The following is a 15,395-nucleotide window of genomic DNA, read 5'->3' as shown; positions in this document are numbered from 1 at the left end:
GGAAGAGGGGCCGAAGAGAAGCAAAGAGTGAAAGGGGGTGCTCCGCGGTTCCGGAGAGAACCCGGAGAGCCCTCCGAGGGTGGGTGATGTTGGGCGGCCAACGGGTGGATGGGTTTGGGGGTTACGGAGGGGAAGGCACTCGTCACTCCGACGTGACGGCCGCAGAACTCGGCTGGTACTCTATCGCCCGCTCGTCTAACTCGCCGACGTTGCTGCTTGCGCTGCTACCTGAAACCGACGTCGGTGATGGCCGGAGCGTACCAGTTTTCGCGAATGCTTTTTCACGGAATAACATGGAAGGCGGTTTCATCGTCTTGTTCATAACGCGGTGGGTCACCATGATTTATATTTTTTGCTCAACAGCGTTCAACACGGCGAGCCTACGTAACTCCAAACGTCTAAATCTGTTCGATGTTGGGCACCCGCATGTTCTTTGTTAAATTGTTGATTTCACTCGACCGAGGCTGGTTACTTGGTAGAAGCGATCGAATACATCGTACTTGATGAAGGTAGAAATTCGATCGTGAGACAAAAGTATGAACGAAAATAGTGCTCTCCTCTTTCCGTGATGCGAATCGCACGGATGAGGAAAAGGGGAAGACAGATATCAATCACACAGGCAGCGACGGGCTGAGATTTGGTAGCAGCTTCCAAGCTGAAGAGTAGCCACGGAGAAATTCAACACGCAAACAACTCCGTCTATTCTATCATTCTTTATTTTCTTTCTTTATTTTTTTGGGGGGGTTCCCACTATATCGATTCGCGAGTTATTAAAGCGTTAATCCTTTGTTCTGCGCAGACGCTGTTGTTTTTAGTTTGAAAGAGTATTTTGTTCGTTATTAGCAATAACGAATCTTACGGTATAACGCATAATTGGTTTCCCTATATTTCCACAATTTCCACTTTTCATCGAAAGTTTGAAAAATGACGGTATACGTATTTTTGAATGTCTCGTACATTGTGAATTCAAGCAATGCCACCTCCAATGAAGGAGGGACCTCACTTCTACTTTGACCAGTGTCAGTTACACGTCTCAGAATACTGCACCCATGGGAGTTCAAAGGTTAGGTAAGACATCAGACCGCGAGGTTGTGCACTATAGCACCTGCAAATGCGATGTGACGTCTACACGCGGTGTGTCGAGAGGAATTATTATAATGCGATCTACAATATATATATTTATATATACATTAACCCACAATCTCACAAGATATCGCTGAACTAGAGGATTTAAGTATGATAAAATATATCATTTTATTTATATACTGTCTTCATTAAACAATATTGTTTAAATTTATGAATCACAAGAGAAACAGAAGAGGCCATAACTGTTAATTATTCGATAAAACAGCAATGATACTACGAATATCTTACATCTTTTTTTTTTATGTTTAATTTTATGTTACACTTTTTTTCTAATATTTGAGATATCGTTGCTGTTCCCACGAATAATCAATAGTCACGTTGCATGGATGTGTGAGCACACGATGTGTGTGATCCAAAAATCTTGATGATTCTTAGTGATTCTTTGCCTGAATGAATGTTACAATGTTGCATTTATGTAACATAGTCTACGTGTGTCGCAAGCATATATGATGGTTAGCCATAACGTATCATAATAGTTGCTGTTATATAATGCATAATATTTACAATATATTTTGGACTGACAGATGCTATTTTTCCTCAAGTTTCTCTCCTGTATTTCAGCAATGCTCCACGGTCCATTACTAAGATATTGGGGAGACAGTTGCTGGATAATCCAAGGTAATTCAGGTTAGGTTATCGGTTAACACGGTTTATCGAATGTTCTGATTCCGTTTTGTTACAAATCAAAAATTGTGCCATCTGTGACAAGTGACTGAACAACGTACTCTAAATCTCTTGTAAAGTATACAGTCGATAATAATATGCTGAAAGCACTATCCTCTATACCGATCAATAAATCATACAACTTTGTAGAATTTCTGTAAGATGGCGATAGAAGCGGAACGCAGCCATCATGAATCAAATTGTGTCCGGAGGAAGTGGGGGATGACGGTGACGAGAGGTGGTCCGTTGCTGGTTAAGCCTACTACTCAAAGGGTGGAGTTTGTCACACGTGACCTACGATCACTTGCAGTTGCAACATTGGCGTAGCACTGCAATTTTGTGCATTATTTATTAAACTGATAAAGATATGTATATTTCAATATTTAATATCTTAAATTTTTTTTATTTTAAGTTTATGTGTATGTAGGTATATTTAATGGATACATAGCATAACTTTTGTCATTTTTCTAAATTATTATTTATTAATTACCGTTTTGAAAAAACCGGTTCTTTCAATTATTTCTTAGTTTATTTGGTTTCTTTAGCGCGAATGTAAAAAAAAAGGTGTTTTCCGAAGTTTCGAAATTATATTATTAATATTATTTATTTTTGTTTCTTGCGAGTAAATTATATATATACCGTGTGTATGTATGTTCATTAGATATATATTCTCGTTTTCATTTTGTAAAATAAAATTGATATTTATCGTTTTTATTTCAAAATAATATTTTATTGATATTGTTATGTGAAATAAAATAACATATCACACTCTATCTCTTGAATTTGTAAAAATTTCTTGCATCAATAAGTCTATAAATTTTGCTTCTAATATTTCTATATACATGATAATGTTCAACAATTTCGGAATAAATGTTAAGTTTACAAAAAAAATATCGCATTTTTCCACATTGACTTTTTACTACATTCTCATCAAAATTTGTAAATGCAAAATACTTATTATTTTTGAATTCATATTATTGTGATACATGAAGTGAACATATAAAATCGAACTTTTACATAAGCCCAATATATAAATTTTACACTTCTATAATATGTATAAATTTTACACAATTTTAAATTGCGTGTTTACACAATTTTACACAATTTTTAATTGCGTGTTTTTGGTAAAACACTGTTATACCAGTGTTCAATAGATAAACTAATTTGTCGAAATTTCTTATCTCAAGTATCTTATACAGTGTGCTCATATGATATGAAAAAAATTGGTAACTTAGATCTATCGGTACAAACGCAAAGTTTCAGCTCGAATGTCGGTAACGTATCGTGAGAGATAAACTTTTGTGCAGAGATATCTCTTGATAATTAAATCTAACGTTATCCCGAGCGGTTATCAATCGCTTCAGTAACATCAGTTGTAATTGTCGAAACAAAACTTAAAAATTATACCTCCTACTGACTTTTAAAGTATGCATACCGATCGATTTATTTCTTAATACTTATCAGATGCAGGATTACTAGAAATTTTTAATTATACGTACCGTTCTTAGATATTGCGATGTATCGTGACTGTTGATCATTTGAAGGCACAGCAGTGATATTAGAGCAAGAATGAATTTTTAGCGAGTGTTAAGAAGTTAATATCGGTCGGTATATATGTCGAGCGTACATAGCACATGTGGGTATTCATTTGAAAGATGTGCGACTTTTTCGCACATTCGATGAGCGACGTCTTAAACCGACGTTGTAAGTCAGCAACAACGCCTTACCACCAGACTCGAGAACGAGTTCTAAGCTTATAGTCGTGAATGAAAGCTTATCGTAACAATGTTGCTGGCAGTCAAGAGTGAGTCGAGAATGAGCGTTAAAGCATAAGGTCGCGAGAGAACTCATTCCACATACATCCAATATATGTATATATATATGTGTGTTGCCTCACGTGTTTTACATGTTTTACATGTAGAAATATCGATTGTTTCAATGATGATTTAATACGATTTACTAACGATTTTAATAAAGTTTATAGGCACGCATGGCTTTCAGAAATGGTTAAATTATATGTATGAATTTATTGTTATTATTATTATTATATATAATAAGTTCGATTTTGACGCTGCCAAAGACAAAATTTGCCAAAATTCTTTCTTCTCTATAACGTTTTTTCTGTTAACACGTTTAATCGAAATTCTAAAAATCTCCCTCTAGTTTTGTGTACACCCGCAGAGTCATGGGAAAACGTTAGGTTCGTTTGTAGTATCATCTCCTTTGAAAAGAAACTTTTCGATTTCAGGTATACGGGACTTCACAGTCTGTGAATTCCGGGGTAAGATTTATGGCGCTACCTAAAAAATGCAAATGCAGCCTTGACGAAGAAGCTCACCGTGACGTTTCCAAAGTGTTCTACGACGTTCCACGATTTTTTCAGAACATTACAAAATATTATATGAAATAAAAACAGACGAAATATATATATATGCGAGGCTGTGTGTGCAGCATCGCGGATGTATTTACTTCATTTTAATAACTACGATAGAGAAGCGTCGGCAGTGGTAGTGGTGGTGGTAACTGTCACCAAAGACAATTTATGTTAATGACTGTCCGTAACCGAGGAACGCCGAGGTCGCTCGGCAGAACAGTCTGCAGGTCGCCGTAGTAGCGATCGGACACGAAGCTCCTTGCTCGACTTTCGAATTCTCCCCACTCTAGCCCCTGAATTCACCACCTCGCCGAGTCCTGGCTGTTCCATCCCTACGATGGCGACGCCCAGCGTCGATTCGTGCGCATTTCCATCCCCAACTCAGAGACTCGTCTTCTTGGGAACGTCCGTGCGCTTAACGGGAGGAAATCATTGTTTTGCGACAAACCAGTGCAACAACATAAATTTGACTTGAATGTGCTCGAAATCGACCGATACATCGGTGAGTTTATGTGTACGTACTTTCGTTGTTTTGTCGAAACCCGTTTACTTTATTGTTTGTGAGAGGAAGGTGTGATATTTATAGTGACGTGTGTATTAGACTGAAGAATCCTCGAGAAGGCTCGTTTAAGAGTTCGCAAAGAAACAAAAATAGAACGCAATATTTTTGTTTTTCGTTCAAGACGCAGTGTCAGTTCAATGAATATTGTAAACGAGAGAGAGAGAGAGAGTGAGGCTTTTTTTATTTACATGTCATGCAAGCGTTCTCTCCTGGTATGTCCTTGACATTGTCTATTTTTAACAGTCGAGAACTGAGAACGACTACAGAGGAGCAAAGTACGGCCTGCTATGAATTGTCGGAATCACCATTCTAAAACAACGCAGAAATGTTATCAATCGCACATCAATATCTCAAAATTTGTGTGAAGAAATCTCTTGGTTTTCGGGGTGCGTTAACAGTTCGTAAAATACAAAATGTATTATTATATAGATATAATCATAGAAAGAGAGAGAAAGAGAGAGAAAATAGATGGATTTACTATTGCACTTCTACTTGAAATATGTAAACAAATTTGCGTTAAACAATATGCGATGCATGTTTTCTGTAAAAATTATGGTAAGTAGAGAGAGAGAGAGAGAGAGAGAGTCCGTTTTGTTTTCTGTTTACATATATTTTAATTCGCCAATGTAGTCGAGGGTACATTTTGGGTACAATGGCGCATTGTTTCTTTCATAAACGATATCGTTAACAAATACCATTGATTTAAATCAATTCGGGAGATTAACAGTCAAGGAATTTTAAGCCTCGTCTGGGATACTAACATCTCGAATGAACAAATACGAGCGAAATGCACGCCGAGAATATCACGCTGTTTTCGCATTCGGCTCCAATTCTGAATTTCGGCACCGATTGTGCGGGATTAGGTCTTTTTTTTTTTACGTAACATGTGGAAGCCGCCGTTATTGACTTATTCAAATAAGAGAAATAGATATGATTGTCATTAGCATGATGTCGATAGCCGGCGGACTTACACTTCGGCACACGTATAAGGCACCGCCGCGGTGGCGCCGACGGTGGTGAATTTTGCGACTCCCCGCATAGCCTCTTGCAATCTGGCGGGACGCCGATCGATTTGCACAGTGCTCCTCACCCGCGACACGGTTCCATTTCGGTTCATTTCGTAACTCGCGGTGCGAGTAATTGCACAATGGGAATATCCCCGCACGGGATCGCGGAAGATCTTCACGCCGTCGCGAGCCTTCCGACGGATCGAACGGTCGGAGGGATGTCGTTCCGCGCGTCCTATTTACGCGGAAATAAACGGACTGATCGTGTGCACAAGTGGTACATGGCCGCGTAAAATCAGTGAAATCTGATCGTGACGAAAGGAACGCAGGAACTGCCCGTACGTTGTTACGTATGCTTATCAAATTCATTTTATAGATCCCTTATTTCCGCGCGACCACGCGACCACGCTCGGGAATAACGTTTGAAGCGCGGCTTTACGAATAACGTGTTATGCGTACGGTTACTTTACGAAACACGATAATCGGCGTGAGATAATCGTTCACATCGTGCACGAAAGCGCCGCCGGTCTAATTAAAGACTTATCCCGAACACGTTTTCGCGCATCTAATTAATCCGATCTGCAAATTTATCAGGTGTCTCCGACCGCGGGAAAATTGATCTCTCGAGGGAGCTTATATCTTTCGAAGATTTCTCATCTCCGATATGGATCACACGATGTTATTCGAGCTCCGAGAGTGTGCGATCGCGATAATCGATGCGACCGAACTATCCCGCCCCGTCGGCTGCTAGAATATCCTCATCTCGCGCTTGTCTCGAATGTATTCGTGTAAAAAATATGAATTTTGAGGAATCGCGTGTTGATTTCCGAAGATGTGAGTTAATGCACGTCGATGGTACAGTCAAGCAGCACACGGATGAACAAGAGATAGCACGACGATGAGGTGTCGAATGATCGATGTTCTTCGTTTCGCGAAGAACACAGCAGCAGCCTTGAGAGGTAGCCGTATATTTTTTTAATACATCGCGTGCTAAGCTGATTTCACTAAGATTTCCCCCGGGACCGTGCGACTTTTCTCTTCAATTGTCACTTCACTTTTACTCTCCCAAGTGTTACTTCACTTTAATTCATGTCTTATCACTCGAGACGAACCGTCCGAAGTAAGAATTTCTGCGCCGTTCATCACACCGGTCGAACTTGTAGCGTTATTCATTTACATATCGCGTAGCATTGAACGTGTTAATGGAATTGTTACCATCAAATTGCGACACGTGTCTCAGGCATGCGTGTTAGTCTTCCGTCACTTACCATCCAACTGGTTTTACACTCACATCTAATTCGATTTGTATTAAAGTCGCGACGCATCGTACACCGGTTTGTACGACGTCGTTTTGTTAACAAGACTTTAACTTCGATAGCACTTCGGTCGAATTAAAGCACCGGTGTGCGACAAATTAACACATTTCCGCAAGATGACGACACACTGTGCAATTTATGCGTGAGAGACCCAACGAGGCCTTGTTAATCTTATACCAGCGATTCATGCGGCCAACTATATCCTCGGTACACCAGACGATTACATCGGCATCACATGCCCTGTACAATAGCGCGAGAACACTAATTCTATCAATAAACATTGTATAAGCTGCAACTTTTAGCCGGACATGAATTTTGATGTGTATGTTATTCAATCTATTCCGATCGTTGCTATCGGACATTCAGACCAGACATATTATTGTAAAACAATTTTGCAAGTAATCTTAATAGTTAAGTGTGTGAATTCAAGTCGCCTCGGGCGTGGAAATTACCCGAAATTTCCTGTTTCTTCCACAATAAGGAGCCGACTTTGCTGTCGGCGTTTTTCTTTTCTCAGGATTGGAGCAGGTATCACGGACCGTTGTAGGTAATAGGCGACTGGAATAATGGCGACCAATTTGACCTTCGGTTTCGTAGCCAACATGCCGCGCGTTTCCAACTTCCCCGAAGTTTTTGTCTTCGAGATCCCACGTGTTACTTCTGTACAATTTAAAACCGTTGATGCTTTCCGGCAAACCATTTTCGCGACATATAATCGAATTCGATCGTAACCGTTACACGGTCGTATTCATACGAAAATTAATATTTTTTATAATCTTAATATTTATGTATAATATATATACTAAATATATTAATATAAAAAATTATCAACTATTTCACAGCGTAACGATTACTTATCATTTATTATAATCATTCATATCAAGTGTAAAGGAACGATTTATGTAAGTAAAGCGAATATATCATATGTATATATACAGATGCTTTTATACATATGTTATATGTATAGGAAGAGAGGAGGAGAGAGGAAATTTTCACATTAATGAGAAACTCGTAGTTCATTTATACTAGACTTGCTCTTCAATCGAGCAATGAATTACTCTGATAAAAGCTTGTTATTATAGATCGATTCATTTATTATCACGGCACAAAAGTCGCATATTCCCCATAGATGCTGTGTGAGCCCTCACGTGAATTTCATTTCAGGATCGCATAAAATGGTGCTGAAGGGGACAGAAGGGGGAAAGACGAGGAGGAAGAAACACGAGGGGAGAAGAATGGAGCTGCGGGAAGACTAGGGGAATGAGAGGGAAGGGAAAGATGCCGGCTGGCAAGCAGATGGTTGCCCCGTTTATTGGTTTATTCGTCGGTTCAGCCATGACGTTCCGTCTAGCCATGAAACAAACCGGAGATTCTGCCTGTGTTAGAGAGTATCAAATAACGAGACCACGACTACTCTTTCCATTAAAAATGCATCCAAGAGCTGCTTGTTCGTAGCGCCGTATGTAAGTAATTTCAAGCATAAACCATACAGCAGCTCAAAGCCACCAATTATTATTCAAAATAACAATTACACGCACGTAGGAAATATTTTATTCATTTTTTTCTTGTAGCGTTTATGAAAAGCAATGTTCATACATCGATAAAGTATTTACCCATTTTACATAGTTTTATGTAGGCGGTGAAAAATTTTGTGTCAAATTTAATATATTTCACATGTCCCAAACGGTCCACATAAATTTTTCTGTTAGTTTAACACAAGATGAATATGTTAAAAAGTAATATAAACATTATGTCAAAATTTAACATCATAAAATTAAATATGTTATTCGATGCTGAAGTATAAAATGTGTCATTTCAACACTTACACATATTAAATATCGACTCAACACAAAATATATAGTGAGATAACATAAATACAATATATTAAATTAACACATGGATATGTTAAAAATTTAGCACAAACGTTATTGTGCATATCCAATATTTATCACAACACTATCACACACATACACACATAAATAATTTCGCACAAAATATCTTACATGCTACAAAAAAAATAGTGTATCGATCGCGTCCGAGAGCCATAAGACTTTCGACAAAACAGAAATATTCTTACTTTAATGCAACTTACTGCACCGATATATGTTTTAACTAGATTGTATACATATATCAGACTTTATACGATATACTTGTAATATGGATTAGTTTTAAAATAGAGATTCGCACAAATATATTCGGTCAAAAATCATTTAACATAATCAGTGAAAAACTTTTAATAGCACATTGAAGCGACAATACATGTATTAAAAATTATGTGTAGTGGCAAGGATATTAAAGCTGTTTCGGCGGCGACGTGTAAACGTGCAAGAACATATAGATGAAATCCAGTAATGGCGTCCTAGGGGCGGACGAAATACTCGGGTCGATAGAAGGAAGGCTACCTACAGAGCTCAAATACTCTCTCATCTTACTGCCGACAATCACCCCCACCAACAACCTTCTTTAGCGGCTCATCGTCGGAAATATAATCGGCAATTATTTTAAAGTAAGTATATATAAAATTTGAAATCTATATTTTGTACATAAAACAATTTATATAAAAATTACTTATAAAAATATACACAAACCAACATAATAGTCTCAACCTCCGGCATCATGATAGTGACTATAATTTTTCAACGTGTCTATACATATTTATGTGTCATGACTGTTGATTATTCGACAAAATGGCAAAGATGCATAAGATATCATTTTTCTTATTATACGTGTTCTTATATTTTGTGTTACAAATGCCATTCTTTTTAAATAATAATTGAGATACAGTTGCCGTTTCTTTGAATAATCATGCAGGGAAGAAGATTTCTTTGAATTTAACGAATCTTCTTTAGTTAAAACGAATTTGTCCTTTGGAATGAAGAAAACGAACGAATATTTGATCCAACAAATAATAATGATTCAGCAACATGAATTTAAGAACATGATTTATTCTAATGAAATAACAACACTTTCATTGAAACAAAATGATATTTGATATTAAATTATATTGTTTGTATCAAGCCAAAGTCAAACACGTATACTAAATTCAAGGAAATCTTTTTCTCTGCACATGATGCATGAATATGTCAATACAATACGAATAACTTCAAAATTCTAGTTACTACTGTGTCACTAGATGTTGAGATTATTTTTTAGTTTGTATGCAAATCCGAGAAAGTTATAAAATATAATGGAATAATTTGCAGCTTTTTTATTTAGGGAATCTTGGTGTTCTCGTACGGATGTAACTATGTCGATAAAGCGAATTGCAAGGTGACAGAATGTAAAAAAATAATATATCGTTAGTGAATGATAAAAACTATTTATAAAAATAAGGTAATTAAAATAAATTCTTAGCAAGAATTTTGCGTAAACATTGTTTATAATGTTCACACAGAACGTTGCACAGGCTTAACGGGTTACTTTTAGCAAAGCACTTTTAACAATTCTCAAGGGAAATTAGTGCGAAATGTTCTGAGAGAGAAATAGAGATGTTTTCATACGTCAATAGTTAAGTATGGTATTATAAGCTAAAGGATGGAAATATTTTGAAGTCGAAGGTGTTTTCATACACCTTAATCCGGATCAGGGTCCGAAATCCGTAGTTTAAGAGGATTAACATCATCAGCCAATTTAAGGGAGCGACCAATATGTTCACTACAATAGGAAAATCTTTCGGTTTCCCAATAGAGGAGGAAACTAATTCGTACAAATATGCGTGCAGCTACCGTTTCTTATTTCTCACTTTCGTTAAGTACGTCTCTCTTTTAGTTTTTTTTCCTATAAAATATTTACGCCGAGATGTATCGTTCATAGAACATGCTCCGTATTATCGTTGTAATATCGCTAGTTTTGTTAAGATCATGTTAAGATTGTCATCTTTTTCTTTTTTCTTTTTCTTTTTTTTTAGTAATTGCATGCAAACGATCTGCACGCTCGCGTCATGACCAAGTAACCTGGAAATGAAAGGTACGTCGACACACGTACAGGAATAAAAGGAGCTGTACCGCTAAGAAGACGAAGAAGAAGAAGAAGAAAACCAAGGAGAACGCGACCTTGCTACATTCAGCTGTGTCATCCTCAAGCCGTTAACGCTCAGGTGGTTTCGATCCCAGGGACGAGCATCAATCATCATCGGTAGTGCAGGTGTAATGTGATCATTGTCACTGAGATAACCCAGTACGATATTCATTTATGAAGCGTGTTAAGTGACATAACAGAGTTTATCTGTAACAGCGTATCTAAATACTTTGTGAAAGAAGCGACTTCAATATTAGTTCCTCGATAACATGCAATTTGTTGGGGCAGATCGTTGTCGGGCCAGAGCCATTACGAAACAATCGTTCATTCATATTTAACGAAAGTGGAAAGGCTCTAAAGATGTAAAAGTATAGTAGCGGAGAAACGCTAATTAAAGTTTAAACACAGTTGCGAGAGTAAACGAATACGTAAGGAAAGAGGAAAAGTAGCGAATTATTCCGACTTATCACGAGGAAGACCCAAAATAAAATCAAAACATTCGACAGATTTATTTATGTAGTTACAGGATTATTTAATATGCGAGATTAGTACGAAATACTTAAATATGATTTTTCTAAAAGCCGTTGAAGTTTCCTTTCTTACATCGAAGTAACGAAAATTGCGATCAAATAGCGATGAAAATTATGACTGTGCTTATGCAAAAACGAGGCACAAAAGTTGAGCAAAAACAGATCCTGCCCTGCTTTCTTGAGAAGTGACTCGGCATACCTAAGCTATTTCCGTATGACCATGCACTTCGTAAACTCGCGAGCATGCTAATTTGAAATTACATTCTATAGCTTCGACGATATTTATTCTTCGGAAGGCAAACATAGCTAACACGGCATAAATTATTAGAAAAAAATCGAATATATAGATTTATATAAATGGTTGCGTTATTAAAATTGATGAAATACGTACTACATTTCGAACGGAGTTTAAACGTTTATGATAATATTTATTCTGAGAATTATAAATTGATAATGACAGTAGATGAAGTTGCACGGTAATATAGTTACATTGTTTCAATCAAAATACAGAAATTAGTATTAATAGGAAAATATTTTCAGGTTCCTAAATGGTACCTGTGAAGTCTACCGAAGATCACATACTGGGCGGACAAAGAAGTTAAGACCGGCACGTATATATATATACATATATATATATATATATATGCATATACATGCACTCCAAATATTTTTAAATAGATAAGAATATTAACGATAATCACATAAAAATGATGTGCCGCACAAGAAAGCCCAGTTAATGCTCTACATCTACCCTGTAGATCCGAATTTGTTTGATAAGAGGCGACAAATTCGGTTCTAGAGAGGTTTGTGTGGTGCATACAGAGCAACGGTGATCTTTGAATAAACGTAATCAAATAATAGAGATCTTGTAAAAAATCAGTTATCGTTCAATATTAATCACCGGATACACTAAAGTTCCTGAATCTGATATGGCGTGATAAGTATAAATATTAAAAATGAAACACAAGTTTTTAATATTTTAAAAGTTTGTATACTGTATATAATATTGTATATTGTATATACATAGTAAATTATGTACGCGTATATAACAGATTATAACTTATGACTGCAGCAAAACTTGTAACACATACATAAATCATGTTAAGACTTACAAAATATTTGTAGATACAAGATATACATGTATTACAAGTTTGAATATCGAATTTGTGTAATGTGAGTTTTATGTAATATTAGGTGCGTCTATAGAAATTCTTCCCGTAATATCTAATACTTGACAATCTTTTGCAATTAAAATATTTCTTTTAATTTTTCGACGATTTTTAATTATTATTATTTGTGAGAAATACTTGTATTAACAGTTTGAAGAAACGATGTAACATATACATTGACATAACTACTAAAAACATAGGAGAAATTTTTATCGAACATGAATTTAATTTTTTCAAGATAAAGTTTGACTTACAAAAAAGCGGAAAGAATTTCTGTATACGCATAATATTATACGATTGTATTCTAAACATCAATAATGTCAGGTCACTCATAAAATCTAAGCTCACTGTTGATCTTAGTAACATTAGGTACACGTGAAGTTATCACAGTGACAGATTAACAGCGCTGGTGAAAGATTGTGTCGCTTCCTCAAGTACTCTACATTTATGACTCACGAATATCCAGGCAAAATGCATAAGACTGAAAATTTTCCGATGACCGTAAATCTCTAAATAAGTGAACGGGTATTATTGGCGTTTAGTGTACAATTGGATATGTCGTTAGGTATATTTTTGAATTTGTTTATACATATGATAGAAGAGTTATTAATAGCGACAGAAAAATTTTTAATATAAAAAAGAACTAATGGACGTCATTACGCCCATGGACTTGGTTGCATGCACATTGGTATATCGTCGATGATGAACTGCTACGTCTAGCGTGACCTGTTGCATATAAGTTCACTCACACATCGCATTAAATTGCACATTCTCCTCGTAGTTTATACAGGTCAATTCAAATTCTATTTGCGCAATTAATACTACAGTATGTAACAAAATATCCACGGAATGTTAATTTTGGCTGCTAAATTTTGATATGTATAAACTTATTTTACAGAAGAAAAAGTATTTCGCATTATCTAATAAGATGTTTCTAATGATTTTCTCGATAAATTTCACACTAAAAGTTTAGTGAATTAATTATAAATAATGCTGCTTGCGAAATTATTCCCGATTTATTTATTTTGTTTTTTGTTATATATAATACTTTCTTTTGAGTTTGTTTATAACTTTATGATTCAATAATGTAATTTATAAGTTTAATAACATGATATATATGACAAATATATCCACGTATACATGTTTTTTTACAAAATTTTATGTAATTTAAAATGTGATTTAAAGATATGACGAATAGTGTATGGCAATTTGAACAAATTAGTTAATTACTTCGAAAAGTTTATTTTTATGGCAAAAATGTGAATATGTGCATATGGTTATAATTACCGTGCGTATGGTTATAGTTACCGTACAATTCCAACGATGGTATTTCCCGTGCTGAACACGCCCCGGACACCTGTGAATATTTCAATCCGAAGAGAACGGCATGTCTTATCCGTACCACCCAGTATGCTATATTTTTTAATATCTTATTCTTTTTACCAGGAGCCTTCATTAAATGTACGTCTATCGCTCAGCGAATATGCGATTTCTTGAATCTTTCTGTAACGGCTGCGGCAAATCCATTAATCTCTGATCGTGTTCATATTAAAATGACATACCAGTCGTTACGCAACTACTCATAAGTGCTAATGAAGTGCATACACAAGTGTAATTACCAATCGAGTGGACTGCCCACTTTTCACTCGTAATATAATCTAGTGAATAAAAAAGAGTGGTTTCATAATGACACGGCGAGGAAAAACGCAGTCACGTCTCACGTAGATCAGCAATTACCAGCTGATGGTTCGCTGGAAGTTAACATTAGAAACTCTGTAAGCGTCCCTCGTGGAATGTATTTAGTTTCGCATCATTCTCAACGATAGGAATTTATTTATACATAATTTTCCAACATATAAATGATATCGTAAAAGAACAAATTGCGAAAAACAGTCGAAAAAACATATGAAGCATGCAGGATATAGCATGGATGATGAATCGTATTCCATTCAGTTTCTTTATTTTTACAAGATAGATTCAATGTTAATTCAAGGTGTGTTAAATCTTCAATTGAAAAATGTTCTAATGCGTCAAGCGTTAATTACATAATAATATAACTTTTTGACTACACTAATCTCACACGATGACTGATTTATAATTTATCGTTCTTATTTTCTTTTTACGCAGCTTGTCACAGTTACGTTATCGATCATTTAACGAATAATTAAAAATCTAATCGGATAATTTTATAGTAATTAACATATATCCGATAAATGACATGAAAAAAACTTACCGATACATAAATCATTTCTTACATGATTATTTCGAGAGAAAAAGAGAGAACAGCCTGTGTTCAAGAAACGATCGTTAAAACTTATCACGTATATATATATATATATATATAAACCAGATACTCAACAACAAATAATCTCCATAATGTATGACGACCGGGCTCCCTCCCTCAGTTTCATACGCTGAGAACAGAGTAATTTCATTACATTAATCAGCGTAATTAAAAGTCTCCCCCCGGTGAATGAAGAGGGAATCCTACATCGATACGCGGAGGACTCATCCCGCTTCGGGAGCAGTTATCGCCTCGGACATCGGATCGCGATGTTCACGTCGGACGCTCACGTCATCAGGACTCGCCATTCTGGTTCGAGTAGCGTCG

The 15,395-nt window shown here is 36.2% G+C and overlaps 1 long non-coding RNA gene across 4 annotated transcripts; it reads left to right on the top strand.

Moving 5' to 3' along the window:
• Nucleotides 1-4,415: 4,415 nt before the first annotated feature.
• Nucleotides 4,416-14,742, top strand: LOC106750506. Of its 4 annotated transcripts, none has more exons than XR_001374949.1 (5): nucleotides 5,999-6,090; nucleotides 6,347-6,711; nucleotides 8,233-8,531; nucleotides 9,350-9,574; nucleotides 10,272-14,742. It is a non-coding gene; the product is annotated as an uncharacterized LOC106750506 (long non-coding RNA). The 4 variants fall into 4 exon arrangements; XR_001374947.1 differs by having other exon boundaries at nucleotides 10,285-14,741; XR_001374950.1 differs by having other exon boundaries at nucleotides 10,976-14,740.
• Nucleotides 14,743-15,395: the final 653 nt, after the last annotated feature.

Source organism: Dinoponera quadriceps, unplaced genomic scaffold (genome assembly GCF_001313825.1).
Source record: "Dinoponera quadriceps isolate SergipeBrazil2010 unplaced genomic scaffold, ASM131382v1 scaffold5809, whole genome shotgun sequence".
Taxonomy (NCBI): domain Eukaryota; kingdom Metazoa; phylum Arthropoda; class Insecta; order Hymenoptera; family Formicidae; genus Dinoponera; species Dinoponera quadriceps.
The sequence above is the reverse complement of the archived record's forward strand: the minus strand, read 5'-3'. Positions and strand labels throughout refer to the sequence as shown.